The sequence below is a fragment of the Chiroxiphia lanceolata genome, chromosome 10 (genome assembly GCF_009829145.1).
Source record: "Chiroxiphia lanceolata isolate bChiLan1 chromosome 10, bChiLan1.pri, whole genome shotgun sequence".
NCBI classification, from domain to species: domain Eukaryota; kingdom Metazoa; phylum Chordata; class Aves; order Passeriformes; family Pipridae; genus Chiroxiphia; species Chiroxiphia lanceolata.
In genome coordinates, this window is record NC_045646.1 from 17665472 (window position 1) to 17680271 (window position 14800).

Sequence of the window (14800 nt, forward strand, 5' to 3'; positions counted from 1 at the left end):
TAATCTGATGTTTCTGTCTTTAGAGTGCCTGCTAGTTTCTTTTTGCCTGCATGACATTTCTATTTTGATCTAACCTCTTCCTCTCCTCCCCTGTTGCAGTGCCTCTGTCTGCAGGGCCGGTTTCTCCTTCACAAGTTGTTAATGTGAAAAAACTACACTGCCCCATACTTGGGCAGGTCAGCTTCAAGCACTCCTGAATCACAGCTTCAGCTGGTGTTTACAGTGGCTAACAATGAAAAACCGTTTTTACGCTGAGGATAACGGTGTATTTGCTCTGTAAGGTAAACCTTAGATGTAAAAATCATTACTTATTTAATAAGCACATCAAAGAATACCACTGGAGAAGGGAATTTCAAAGTTTCCCAGAATAATCAGATTTCTGCTATTATGTGAAGTATTTTTTTCTCCTGACTCCATAATAATGAGTAATAGAAGCATAGTTCTCAGAAATCGTTGAAAGCATTACTAGATTGAACTAAAAAAAAGTGAAAAAGGAATTAAGCGTTTCCTTAGAAGCTAGAAATCTAGTAAGCAACAGGACTACAGAGCTAATGAGAGAAAGAAATTCTGACTTGGAGCAGACTACAGCACTTCCGAAACCTGAGAAAGATTTTCTTTTAGGAAGGAGGAGAAGTACCATTGGGAAAGCTCGTTGCTTAATTTCCTACAGGACTTGCCTTAATTAAATGCATATTTAAATAAGCAGGAGCTCAGTAGTGGAAGTATCCTATAGCAACATTGTGCATTGTGCTCCCACGATACAGAAGCACCACTGAGGGCAGCCCTGTCCCCAGCATTGCATATTCTAGGTAAAGAGTGCCACAGAAAAGACATCCTTTGTGGCTCTCCCATTACAGATTTGTCTGAACGACTTTCTAAAGCCTCTGATGACCGACTGTGAAACAAGGCCCCAGTTGATTAAGAAACCGAATGGCTTGGCAGAAGAATGAGGTCCTCAGTTTAAATTCAGGCTAGTTTCCGTTTTCTTAGTCCTTTCCATGGCTCACAGAGAAATCCCTCACAATTTTTTAACCCTTTGCTCTGCCTGGCTGAGCCCTGGAAAGATGGGGGCTGCGTGGGTCACCTTGAGCTTTCTTTGTTGGCAGCACCTCACTGCTGGAGTGCCCCTGTGCCCACCTGGAGCCAGAGTATGGCAGGAGAAGGCTCACCTGGCAGGGCCAGTGGGAGAGCTGGGTCCACTGGGCAGAAGGGAGTAACCAAGAGGAAAAAGGGGGCATCCAGCAGGTGAAGGATGAGTCTTCCAGCAGGATGCATTAAGGTCCAGGTGATGTAGTTTGTGGCAGAGAAGGAAGTGTGGTGGTCTTTGTCTCTCCCAGGTGTCTCTCCTGGGTGGTCTCTCCCAGGTGCATGTGCCACACACTGGCCCTGTCTGTGATCCTCCTGTGTCTGATGAAAGCCAGGGTGGAGAGTTCCCTGCTGTGAGTGTGACATTTGGTGAGCAGGCATTTGTGTTTGGCACTAATACAGGCAGCTATTGCTTCATCCCAGGCATGGTTGTGGCCCCAGAATTGGCAGGTTTTGCCAACAGCTATGAAAGGTTTCTTCATCCTGAAAGCACAGGGTTCATTTCCAACCCCCACGATAGGTGCATTGTTTGCATGCTGTTGGGAAGTAAGAAGTTTCTAAGTTGGTAGGGCAATGATCAAGGTCTCACTGGACCTGGCTTCTTGTCTCACAGCTATCAAGGGTCTGCCCAGTGGCCTCCAGCAAATCACTTCACCTCCTCCTGTCTCAGTTGAGCTATTGTGAAACAGAAATACAGGTGCTAACCCTTGGCAAAGTTCACACAGGGACTTCCATCAGCAGAGGGTATGGAGGTTAGACCAATATTATTATTACAACATGCACAAGGAGAACAATAGACAGAACTGGAACAAAACCAGATGAAGTGGAGAGGGGAAAGGATGGAGCTCAGACTGGAAAAGAACATTTTATAACAGTGACAACAAGCAGGAAAAATAGTTAGGTGAGAACATATCCTGTTGCCTAATAGTAAACAGCGCTATGTCTGTGCATTAGGAGACATGGGTGACCTTAGTGTCTGTGTCTGATGACTTCACCCAGGTAGATTTCTGGACAACAATGTGTGTATTGCAAAGCTCTTCCCAGCCTTTGGTTTCATTGCTTGGCATTCTCAGACAGTGCTCCACAGTCCTCTGTAGGCAGCTGTGGCTTGCATGGCCCATGGTCCCAGCTCACTGGTGGCTGCTCATGCTGCCCCAGCTCCCCAGGCTGAGATAACGAGCCCTGTGAGGGCTAAGGTGATGCTTATGCAGGCACGTGGCTTCTGGCTGGCTCACAGCATGGCCACAACTCGCTCGGGCATGTCTGCATAGTGCCTGTCAGGCTCCAGATGGGATCCAGCCTGCCAAATGGCAACTGTTTTAAAACCTGGCTGGTGAAGAGTGGTGACACCCCCAAAGGCAGCTCAAGCTGCCTGCAGTTAGGTGTCCAGGAGCTCTGGCCAGGACATCACTGTGCCAGGGATGGCCAGTGCCCTCACCAAGCTGACTGGGGGCTGTATGCAGCACAGGAAAGCTTCAGGGTGGGCTGGACTGAGCTGGGGAGGGATGACCAAGTTTAGACTCTCCAAGGCATTGCACTGATTGGGGTTGTTCAGGAGAGCAGTGCCTCATCTGACAGAGCAAAAGATAATTTATCCTTCTGTAGCTCACCCAGAATTGCTCCCTCTGACACCACTAACACACCCTTTCCTGTGGGTAGGGGATATGCAGTGATCTGTATTCTCGGCTCACACAAGATGTACTTTTTTCCATAGCACTTTCAAGTGCTATCAAATACAAAGGTACATTTTCCTTTGTCCTAAATACCATACTAAAAAAAAATAATCTGTGGTTCAAGTGGTCCAAAGTATATGACTGAGAGCTTTTCAGAGATAATAATCTGCAGGTGTGTTCCAGTCCTGGACAGTGATGGATCTACTGCAGAGAGTCCTTCCAACAAAGAAAGGGGCTCCTTCTTGTGGGATGTGAAACACAGCAGGAATGAAATGCTTGAAAGAATATTGATCTATGTACAGGTGGCAAAGATAGTGTCAGTTTAATTTTAAAATCAATACAGGCACTTGTAATGATTCCTAATTGCAGCAACCAAGACTCTTACATCTTTTGTTATTAGGGCTGGTGAAGTCAGGACAGAGAACTTCAGTGGGAGATTAGTACAGCTCTAACCATGCCACAGGACAGGAGATATGGGCCAGAGTTTCAGAGTATAATTCCCCCCCAGAAGGATTTTTACTGTTTCAGGAGGAGTAAAAAGGAGGCTTATCCTCAATGCAGTACAGTACTTCTGGGGGAACAATACTAACAACAAATAGGATATAAAGCTGTCATAAGGGAAAGTTTTCTGGACCAACTCCAAGGAACAGGGGCCAGATCAAAAAAGCCCTGCAATAACAGGAGTGATAAATATAATATCTTCTAGAGTCTAAAAAGTGAAACCTAGAAAGTGACATAGAAAGGCTGGAAAGAACAATATTTTGTATGAGTTTTGTGGTATTTTTGTGGAAAACTGACTAACAAGCACATGATGTGCAGCTTGGTAGAGTGGGGGGAAAGTGCTGGGACAGAAACCTGAGCTTTCAGAGAAATTAATCTCACTGACATTAAAACAAACTCAGTTCACACATTGGTGGGAGAAAGACTCAAGTGCCAGATTTCTAATGAAAACGTAGCTCTGATCAAGCCATGGACAGCAAAAAGGCATGGCAAAGGTTTAAAAAAAATGGCAACATATTGAGGAAAATCTAGGTGGAATATGTTGGCTCCAACTGCAATATTGAGACAGCTGTTGAATTGCAGGCTGAAAAAGCATAAAATATTGAGAGCTGGTAACACAAGCTCCAATTCTGAAATACTTGTGTGACAAGCAGAAGAGAAACTCGTTAGGAGCTGAAAATGTCACAGAACTAATTGCTTCATTTTGTTAGCTACCCTCTGTTGCATGCACATCAAAAACCACACCAAAAGATGAGGAATATTCAACTTTTTTCAGGCAGTAGTAGACTCGGTGACATCTGAACACCTCCATACTCCAAATTTTTGCTGTCTGGCACCACAGTAAAGAAATGCCACTATTCCCATTTTACAGACAGGGAGGTAGATGAAAACAAACAAAGTGATTTTCTAAAGGTTGCACTGAGAGTTTGTTGGCAGGTCAGGGACTGAACCCAAGTCCCCAAAGAACTAGCTAAATCTTTAGTCACTGGATTTTTTTTTTCCCCCGAGTTGTGAAATGGGTCATTGTTAATAATCCAGATTTGTTATTCTTTTCTCCTTTGACAGATTTAAGGGTTTTCATGTGCCACCTCCTTGTTCACTCGTATTTTTATATGGAGCATGCACTGCATATTTGGTTGAAAGCCAAGTCTGTGTGCCTCAGTTCTCCATCTGCTCTTTTTATGTTGCAACTTATCTCCCACCCCACCTCTGCATTGTCTTTTATAAGTGTATCTCTAATCTCAAGCAGCATTTAGCAAACCGAGATACCAGTGTCACAAGGGGTGACTGCCACAGCAGTGCTCCTCATGGTCTCCATGGTGCTTCTATGGAAAACTTGGGCAATCCTAGGAACAGATCACTAGGTGTTTGAGATTATTTTCAAGAACCTTTGCTAAGTATTCACCAGGAATAGGGAGACAGCTGTTAACACTCCAGAAATACCAAGTGAAGGTTTGAATGCCAATCCAGAAAAGGAGTTGAGAATATAGGAGATGATTTATCAAGGGCATATTGGAGAAGTGTGAATAGAGATGGTGCTGTCATGATGTATCTCACAGTGTCTGATATTGGAATGACTGCTTGGAGACTTCTAGTTAGACGCAGCAAAATTCATGATAATTGCCAGTGTTGAGGGAGTCTATGTTAAATGGGCACCAAAAAGCAAAATGTGAAGAGCCTGAGGACAAGGAATTTTGTTGAGGACAATGGAATTTGGGTGGTTGGGTTTGTGGATTTTCTAATTTTTTTTTTTTTTTTTTTAGTTTTGGGTTTATTTTTTAAAAAATGTTCTGACAGAGATTATTATAGAGAATTAAGAAGAAAATGTCATTTTATCTCAATCCCACTATTTGCTAGCAGTGGCAGTTCTCCCCCTCTCTAGATCCAGAAATCAAAGGAAGGAGAGAGGACAGAGGTCTGGGGATGGACTGCTGAGTGCTGCATGGCAGTGTGTGTGGTGGGGACAGAAGGAAGAGCATCTGCTGCTTTTGTTTCCCTCAGTTCATCTCTGTTGGTTTCACAGGCAGCTGGGAGGTAGCCAGTCATACAAAGGGAATAACTCAATCCAAATAACAGAAATTGGTAATAAAATATAAAGGATACTTGCCAAGAGGGTTGTACAAAAAAAAAAAAATGTTTTAGCCTGAGGTGTGATTGCACCTGAGGTGTGAGGTGTGAATTGCTGAATGCAGCTTTTTTTAGGAAAGAAGGATGCAAAACGAGGGAGCTGCTGGCACTGCTTGAGTGATACATGAGCTCGGTTTTGTCTACATTACTTGGAATTGGCTTTTAACTTCTGCTACTCTATTATCTGCTCTTTTTTGACAGTAACTCAATAAATATAGGAGCCAACTGCTCTGAGGGGTCTATGTGTCCAACCTGGATGTGCAGTCCAAGTCCAGCCTGGTGTGTAGCTGGCCATGTGCATGCACAGATGCCCCCTTTGTGCGCACGGTTGCTGTGTTAGTGCCAAGACACGTGGAGTGTGCAGTTTGTGCAGGTACATATGCAAACAGGTAACCTGAAAATCGAGTCTTGAAAGTTATTAGGGTTATTACCAGAGACATAATTGACCTTGAATCTGTTTAATAATAGCATTTTGGAATGAGCCAAACCTAATGATTACGAAAAGAGACCTGCAAGGTTCCGTTCATTTTTAATACAGTGTATGGATACTAGGCTCTGATTCCCTGCCTTTGATCCTTGGGTAGTCATTTATTTCTATGCAAACTGGACTCTAAATGCTGCTGAACTCGAATTCAGTTGTCCTGTGTTGCTCTGCTAATGTGAACAGACCACTCCTAAAAGGTGAGGGAGCTCTATTTTGTGACTGCCCGACTCTGGTTCTACAGACGTGTGAAAGGCTGGGGTCAGGCTTACTCTATTTGCCTGAAACGCTCAGGCTTAGTAAAAACGTCTTTGTTTCAACTCTGAATGGAACCAATATCCAGTAGGCAGTTCTCTGCTCTTGATGACAGTGAACACTCAGTAAAAATGATGTAATACTAGATTGCTCAACACCTGTCATGAAAAAAAGCTTATAAAAATTGTGTATATGAAGATTTACTTAGAGAAACCATGGCAAGGTTTCTCTCTACCAGGAACACTTCTGTGAGAGAAATAACTCCCCTAAGAAAGCGAAGTCCAGAGCACCTCTGAGGAATGGGCTGGCCAGAAGTGAGAAATGGTTGCTCTAGAAGCACAGGGAATCTGAAGTGCTCTTGGAAGAAATGGATGGATGTGAGATGCTAGTGCTCTGAGCTGTCTCAAAGCTACTTTAGGCCTAATACCTAACCTTTCTCTTACAAAGTACTAAAAACAATGGCTTCATATACATGCCATTTATTTAACACAAATGATTGTTCTGCCTGAACAAATACCAATCACAGGGGGTAGGCATAAAGCACCAGGTGAGACTGCTACCTTTGGACAAGTGTATGAACCAAGTGAGAAATTCCTAAGGAAAGCTGAATTTGCTTTATGCAGCTCATTGCCATCTGGACTACCTTCCTGGACCTTCCTGATAACAGGCAAATTGCCAAAAATAGCTTCATCTGATACCACAGGGCACGAGAACCGGAAACATAAGGCCAGTGCAACATAAGGTGTACACCTCCTGTTGCTTCACACACCTTGTGTCCCTTACCCCTCTAGGCACAGTTAGAAGAATCCTCTATGAGGGGACTTATCTGCATTTATTTGAACCTGGGCAGATGTTTTACATGATTCTCCATGACCTCTGAACCACAGTGTGCACCAAATGAACTACAGATATTGGCTGCTTCATAGCATTGTGACTAGAGAGAGGTACATCCACATTCTACTACAGAAATACAGCTCTTGGTGCCAACTATTCAGGAACTCATGAAGTTAAAAAGCCTAATCCATGCATTTATTACCTTTGAGTAACTGACTCTGGAGATAAGCTGAAATGAGCCATCATTTCTGTGGTGATCCTTTCTCCTTGAGCACTGACAGCTTTCCTGAGTGCTGTCATCTCAAGGGAAGGCACTGGGGCTACTACATCAATCATTTCTGAAGTGTTGTCAAGCCTGATGGGGCAAGAGCAAGCCTGAGTTGGGGATGCTGCTGCCTGTGTATGAGCTTTCTGGCTTAACAGCCTATCCACTGGACCCAAACAGCGCGACTGGAAAACAAAGTAGCAAAATCCTAGCTGACAAAAGTGGATGGAGGCAAGCCAGGATTAGAACAACAACAAAAAAAAACCAACCAAAGCTGCAAATAAAATAGAGATCATCTCTGCCCTGTTAAAGAAAAAAAGAAAATGGATTCTTGTGTGGCCAGGGGAAGTCCATGCAGTGGTGAGGACCTTGATTTATGTCCCCTCTTATGACACTGAAACACAGTGGGGAAGGCAGAGCTGTCTATTCAGCACAAAAAAAAAAAAAAACAAAACAAAAAAAAAACAAACAAAAAAAAACAAAACAAAAAAAACAAACAAAAAACAAACAAACAAAAAAACAAACAAACAAAAAAAAAACAAACAAAAAAACAAACAAACAAAAAAAAAAAAAACAAAAAAAAAAACAAAAAAAAAAACAAAACAAAAAAAAAACACAAAAAAAAAAGAAGTCATGTTTACTTTTCATTTAGAAGGAGGTGACGAGACAACCTCCGGTTCATGGTGTCCTGTCTTGGCTAAGGAGTAGCTTTGATCTCTTGTCTGCTGGACTATCTGTGTTTGTGGTGAAAAGGTGCTGACCCAGGAAAGACCCTGCGAGGGTGACTTTGGTGCAGAGCTGAGGTTTTCTTAGGCTAGTCCATGAGCCCACCAGTTTACATGTGGTTTCAGAATGCAGACAGTGTACACAGCTTGGAGACTGAAGCACATCCCAAGCACTGTTATGATAGCTGTGGAAATGGAAGTCACTGTCTGCGGAGCCACAGCAAGATGGATCAGTGTTGGCAACATCTTCTGTTCAGGAAGGGACACTCCTGGTACTTGGGCACCAGCCAGAGGTTCAGGCTTGGGAGGCAAATGTGCTTCACCAGAGCTGTTCAGCCCTACAGGATGACTTCAGTGTGCTGAATTGCTTCTAGAGGGAGCCATTGGCTGGTGCAAGTGTCCAGCCTCCCAACTTCTGGCACGGTGAAAGGTGCCCAGCCTGAGACAGGCTTTCCTAGTGGTGCTTGGATTCATGGATGGATCTATCTGCTGAAGCCTCAGAAAGAGTTAGAGCTTGTGTTGGTGCATCAGGGAAGGGGCCTGGCAGAGGCAGGGGCTGGCCTTGGCCATCTGGCCAGGGTTCGACCTGGTACTGACACCAACGGGGATGGAAATAAATGAGGTGGTGGGAAGTTGTGGTGCAGGCTAACCACAGAGCAAGAGCGTGGCCTGCATCTGCCCACAACAGCCACATGCCATAGGAATGGTGCTGCTGATGCCTGGGAAACAGTTCACCATCCTGTCTGTCCCACTCTTCCTCCATTTTGTCCTTGTGGTTTCATTCCCGGCAAGCACTGACTGAGCAGATGTAGCATATTTAAGCTTCAGTTAGGGCTTAGTTAAGTTTGGCTACAATGGTATCTAAACCACTTGTCCCAGAAAGTGTTTTGACCATAGCTTTCACCCTCTTCCTAATCTACAAATTTATGTTTTTGCTTACTAGGAACTGCAAGATGCAAAAGGGCCCTGCAGGCTCAAGGGCAGAGGCACTGAGTGGGGAAGGACACCACACTCACCAGAGGTAAGGCTGCAACGTCTTGCTTTGATCTCACCATCACTGATGCCCAGACTAAGGTTTCAGCCAAAAAAACCCCACTTAGGTCACTGGCTGCAGTAGTGTAAGAGTGAATTGAGGGAGGGCAAATGTGGTTTTGTTCCTTGGCAGCTGTTTGGAGACTTCTAGAGCTTTCTTGGACACCTTTACATGAATAAGGACAAAGTTGTTTCTGCTCAAAAGTCTATCTAGCTGTTTTTACTAAGGCAATGTCTTCTGTGATTAAAGGAGTTTGTTCTGTTATTGGTAGTTGTAAAAAACTTTTTCCTGAAACTTTCTGTTTTCTCCCATAGTGCCGGTTTTCTTTGCCTTTTAAATTTAAAAAAAAATAATCTAAATTAATGTCATATATGCTTTTATATATATTCACCATGTATTGAAAATATATCAAATCTTTCCTATAGAGTGATAATGGGTAGTTGATATTTTAGTCCTAATACACAGTAGCAACTAAATCTAAAGAATTAGATTTGTCCTCATCTTTTTTCCTGTTACATCCTGTCAGACAGTCCTCCAAAGCAGACTGCTCTTTCTTGTCCCTCAGAAAAATGAAGCTAATTCACAAGCTAGTGTGGCCCCACCCTTTTCTGAAAGAATGAGTTTGGACTATGAACCATTCAGTCTATTTCTGCCTTCAGAAACTGAAACTTCACAAACTTCAGAAATTCTGGCTTAAGAAATCGTTAGCCTGAACTCCAGCTCTGAGAAGGGGACAGGGAAAAGGACCTTTCCCATCATGTCTCAAATTAATTCTTAAAGCTTTGAACCAGTTAATCCTGTCTTCACTATTGTTGCAGCACAAACTGACTCAAGGGGATGTCTGGAGTAAACCATAGGCAAGAATTTCTCCTCCCAGAGAGAACATCAGTCCTGGAAGAAGCTGGTGCTGGAGTGCAGAAGGGGATGGGCAAACCCAAGACACTGAGACATCAAACACACCAAATAGAGGTGGTGAGTGGAGAAATAAATTCGGGAAAATAGAAAAAGAATGTTTTTCAGTATGATGATAGGTGCTTTATATATATAACAAAGAAATATATATAAATAAAAATATATATGAAACTTCCCCTTAACCAGAACCGAGTGTTTAATTGCCAAGCCCTAGAGACCTAGAGAGGTCAAGAAAAGCATGACAGAAGTCACAGAAGATGAAGATAATTAGCATGATCAGAGTTGCAGTGCAGACAGGAAAATAGACCAGAAGAAATCTATGAAATATCTTGCTAAGAAATAATAGGCTTTTCAAAGACCTGAAGTATATTAATTAGTTGAAAGACAAAAACTGCCCAATCTGCCATCTTACGCATTGTTTTAGCAAAACAAGCAAAGCAAGATTTCCTGTGTTACTCCAGCTTGTCAACTCAGAAGCTGCCTTTGTTTTGGGAGGGGGCAGGCTAATGAGAGATGCTGAGGTTTAGCTAAGGTGTCAGGGCTGGCTGCCCTGTGATGGGGGAAGATGGTCCTGATGGAAGGCTGCAGGTCCCGCCTTTCGGGCTGAGCTGTGGCGCTGCCCTGGCGCACAGAGGAGCAGGTTCCACGGGGCAGGAGAAAGGTATGTTTGCATTGTCCCTTGGCTCCCTGCTGCTGGGCTTCCTTCCTGCCTGAGTGGCAAGTGATTACAGGCTGCAGCTGCTAATTGTTTCAGACAGTGATTGGAACCTCTGGGGAATCAAAGCCCTAGCATTTCTCTTAACTTCTGGACTCTTAACTTTGCACTTTAGGTGTTTACTGTCGGCTGAATAGGCCAATAACACGCTCTCTCCAACAGGCTGAGCAGCAGCCTGTTTCATCCAAGAAGGATGAAATCAAAGCCCTGAGCCTTGTTCCTTCCTACAGGCCTCTGAAAGAGAATAGTAATCAAAATTGATTTAATATTCTTGGGCTGAATATTGAATTTCTCTTCAGTCCTCATCCTCAGAGAATACAAGGTACTTGTTAGCCTCAGAAGTCACTTGAGTGGGTACAGCACAAAGCAAAAACCTAAATTCTTAATCTGTAAGTGTTGGGGGAGAATATTAGCCTTTATTGTTTCCCTGTCAATAAAATGCAGGAAATAGTCCTAACTGCCCCACCTCTACAACTTCCCATTATTAATCACAACAAATGTCCCTTCTAGGCTCTTTGGTTTACTCCTGCAAAGGGATTATGCCAACATGTCCCACAGTTCAGCATATGGAACAGAACAGATCCAAACCCTGTTCAACCAAGCGCAAGGTGCCTTCAGGTGATGCTGCTTCAGAGTGTGAGCTGACCTCTCCCAGGGAAGACAATGCACTGCACTGTATTATGAGCTGTATGAAAACACTCAGGTAGTCTTGGAAAAACGGTTATCAGAAAGCATTCACTGGAGCTGGCAGGAAAGCACATTTTGGAAACGCTTGTTTCATAAATATTTATTTTAAAAATTGAATTTTGTGAGTTTTCAGATGAAAGAAGCCATAAAACAGCGAATAGAAACTTCAAGATTGAATTTTTTTATATAGAGTCCTTATAACCTCTTTTATCCTTTTTCAGTTTGAAAGAACTGAAGAAACTTAAATCTAAAAAAACCTGTCTCAGGCAGAATGCAGAGCCAAGGCCAGGTTTCCCGAAGAATGAGTCAGTAATAAAGAAACCTGCAGCTTGTAACCAAAATGCCTCGAGCTGTTATCATAAGTTATCTTGAATAAACTATGTATTGTGTACTTCTTGAGGAGCATGACCAAAAACTCACTGAGACAGTGGATCTCCAAGTAGGTTATGGCTAAAAGCCCAACTAATGTTTTATTATATGCTTCTTTTTAGTTCATATTCAAAAGGATGTTTGTTTGGTTTTACTCATTCATTACTCATGGAAAAAAAACCCCAACAACCCAGTGAACTTAAATGAGATTTACAACACAAAATTAATTTTTCATTTCTTAGAGAGCACCTCCTCCAGACTGTAGAGAAATTGTTTCCCGGCACAGTAAAATCTTTACTGATGTGGTCAAGATTTAAAATTCAGTGATGTACTTCCTCTACTGGGGAAGTTCTGAATTTCTTCAGTGCAGTGAATCATTCTGGTGGTGGAACCAAATACAACTGACTTATGTTGAATGGCAAAAGAACAACAAAAACTTTCCCAAATTTGAAAATATCACTAAAAAAGAATAAAAGCAGAATTGTCTTCAGCCATTATGGGCTGCCCTAATTTGAATCACACGGGAAAATGCTTTGTTAATGGCTTTCTTCTTTTACTCTTCACTGGCAACAAACCAAACCAAATCCTTTCCTTTGTTCTCTTCCTTTATGCATTGCTTTTCCATCTGGTTTTAGAAGAAGCTGGTCCTGTGGGTTAGCAAAGATGTGGAAATACTAGAGATCTGGGGTCATTTCCACAGATTTCCTGAACAGCCATAGAGTGATCACTTTACCTCCACTGCTCTTTTGTAAAACAGGAATATTCCACTTTACCTCACAAGGCTGTGACTAGAAAATTTATTTACTGCTGTAAGATGTCCAGCTACCACTGGAATATTCAAGGCATATATATTTTGTATTTTTCCTTACAAGTGTGTGCTGTGTAGAGTTTAAGCTAATGAGTCCCGATGATGATTCACGGTGATTCATAAGAGGAACAAATTTGAATAGATTTAAATACATACATGTAAAAGAAACATGTGAGGCCTCCCAGAACTCTTTGAAATATAAATGTGAGAATTCCTTTAGGTATAATGCTGGAAGCCTTCACGTCAGACCATATTGGCAGGTGCCAGGAAGAAGGAGCCAGCCAGAAAGACTGATTTATGCAGTTTTTAGCTGGCAGACCCCAAAGATTGCAGCACTGCATCACTCCAAACCGTGGGGCGGGTAGTGGGATGCACTCCACTACCACCACCATCTGCTTTGAAACACAAGTAGAAGGCTTATTCCTCTGTGTTCTGGACCTATGGACTTTTTTTTTTCTTTTTCTACCAGCTTCTCTAAGTTTGATTTTCATTTTATTCCCCATTTTATTCCCCTCCTTAGAGTATTATTTACAACTGAATAGCAAAATGTTATAGGCTGAGCTGACAGGGCACTAAATATAGCAGGAGCAAGTTCGTTCCCCACTCTAATCATCTCCTTCTGCTTTTATGCAGATAGTAAATGATGGGCCACAGAGGGAATTGCCATTTGTCCCTAGGAAATGCATGTCAAAGGAGTTTAAGCGCTACATCCTGCCCACACCAAGGGAAGTTAATTTAGGTTTGATGCAGCAGTACTGGCTTTTCCTAGCGCTGAGGAGTTGCAGAAGAGATCTGTTGTCCTTCAGCTGAGTGCCACAGAACCCGTGTTTTTGAATAGGGTATTTACAATGGCAAATGGCAGCATTTCCAGCCTGAAGTAACAGGCAAATTTCAGCCAAAAAATTGTGGCATTCATTCACATCATCTCCCTTGCTGACCCCACTGCCGACATACGCCTCTCTCGGCCTTGGGAACCCAGCCATGCCTTGGCTGGTGGCTCAGCTCTGCCTCACCAGGACCTGGGCCAGCCCCAAGGCTGCCATTTGCTTTCTTTGTGCTTTAGGCTCGCTCCTCTGACTTGCCTCCCCCGAGCCAGCTGACTTGCCTTTGCTTTTTTACCTCTGCCAAGTCTGCTTTTGCTGCCTTCTTTCAGGTCTGGAGCTGTTCTTCTGCCTGCTCTTTTAACAGCTGTCCAAGTGTGCAGAAATAGTTGAACCAACAATACAACTTCGCCAGCTCTGGTCACTTGGGTCCTACAAACTTAAACACAGTGTGCAAAAGTTTAAGCAGCAGCTTCGCTGATGGGGCTTAGCCCCAAATCCACACAAATCCAAGGTAATCTGGAAGCAGCTCACTGCTGCTTCCTTAAAATCAGCGTGAGACGGCTTCAGATGAGACGGGGGCTGAAGGAGCTGGGAGCTGTGTGCGTGCCTTGACAGAGAAAGTTTGTGATCTAAAGGTTTTAAAATCTGCATAATGAAAACTGCCAGAAAGTTTAGTGCAGCAGTTCTGCTTTTCCCCGTGCAGAGCTACAGGGCACAGGTTAAGGCTCAGCTCCAAGAAGCGGGTGAGGTATTGCAATGCAAAGGAGCAGAGGAGATGCTGAGTACAGGGATATCAGTTAAAGTTTCTGTCCAGCCTAAGGGTTGTTTCATGTATTTTATTCACTGGCTGATTAATGTAAAATACAAAAGTATTCTGCCTGGCAAGCAGGGAGCAGAACTGCAGTCTCCACCCTCCCGAAGGATGACTTAAATATGAAGCTATGGTGCCACGCTCTTCCTTTCCTTCTGCCTGATCAAATGCATTTTTAATTTTTTAATGCAAAGAAGGAAAGCACCAAAATGAAGAGCTCTCTCTTGCTCCAGAAAAGCCTCAGACAGGGTAGATAGAGACCTCTCCTGGGAACACCAGCAACTCTCCTCCTGCCTTTCAGGGAGTTAAACTCACGCGCCCCATGTTCTAAGTGACCACCTAACAGTACAGGAAGAATGGAGCTCCACCTCCTCCCTAGCTGTGTGCTGGAGCACAGCACCAGATCCCATGGCATTTTGTACCCAAGCAGCCTCAGCAGTGACTAGAGCCAAGCCACCAGCCTGATTGCACAGGACCCGTGGGCAAAAGCAAAAGCACAGGTTTAGTCACCCAAGGGATATGAGCTCTTCATGGCCTACTCCGAGATTTAAACATACTTTGGGAAGTCACCATTCAGTAAGAATTGCCTTATACCCTCGTGAATGTACAAAATATCGGTCATTATAGTGGTCTTCCAAACTCAAAAACTGAACACACTTTACTTCAGTAAAACCACTGTTTACTTTATTCATTA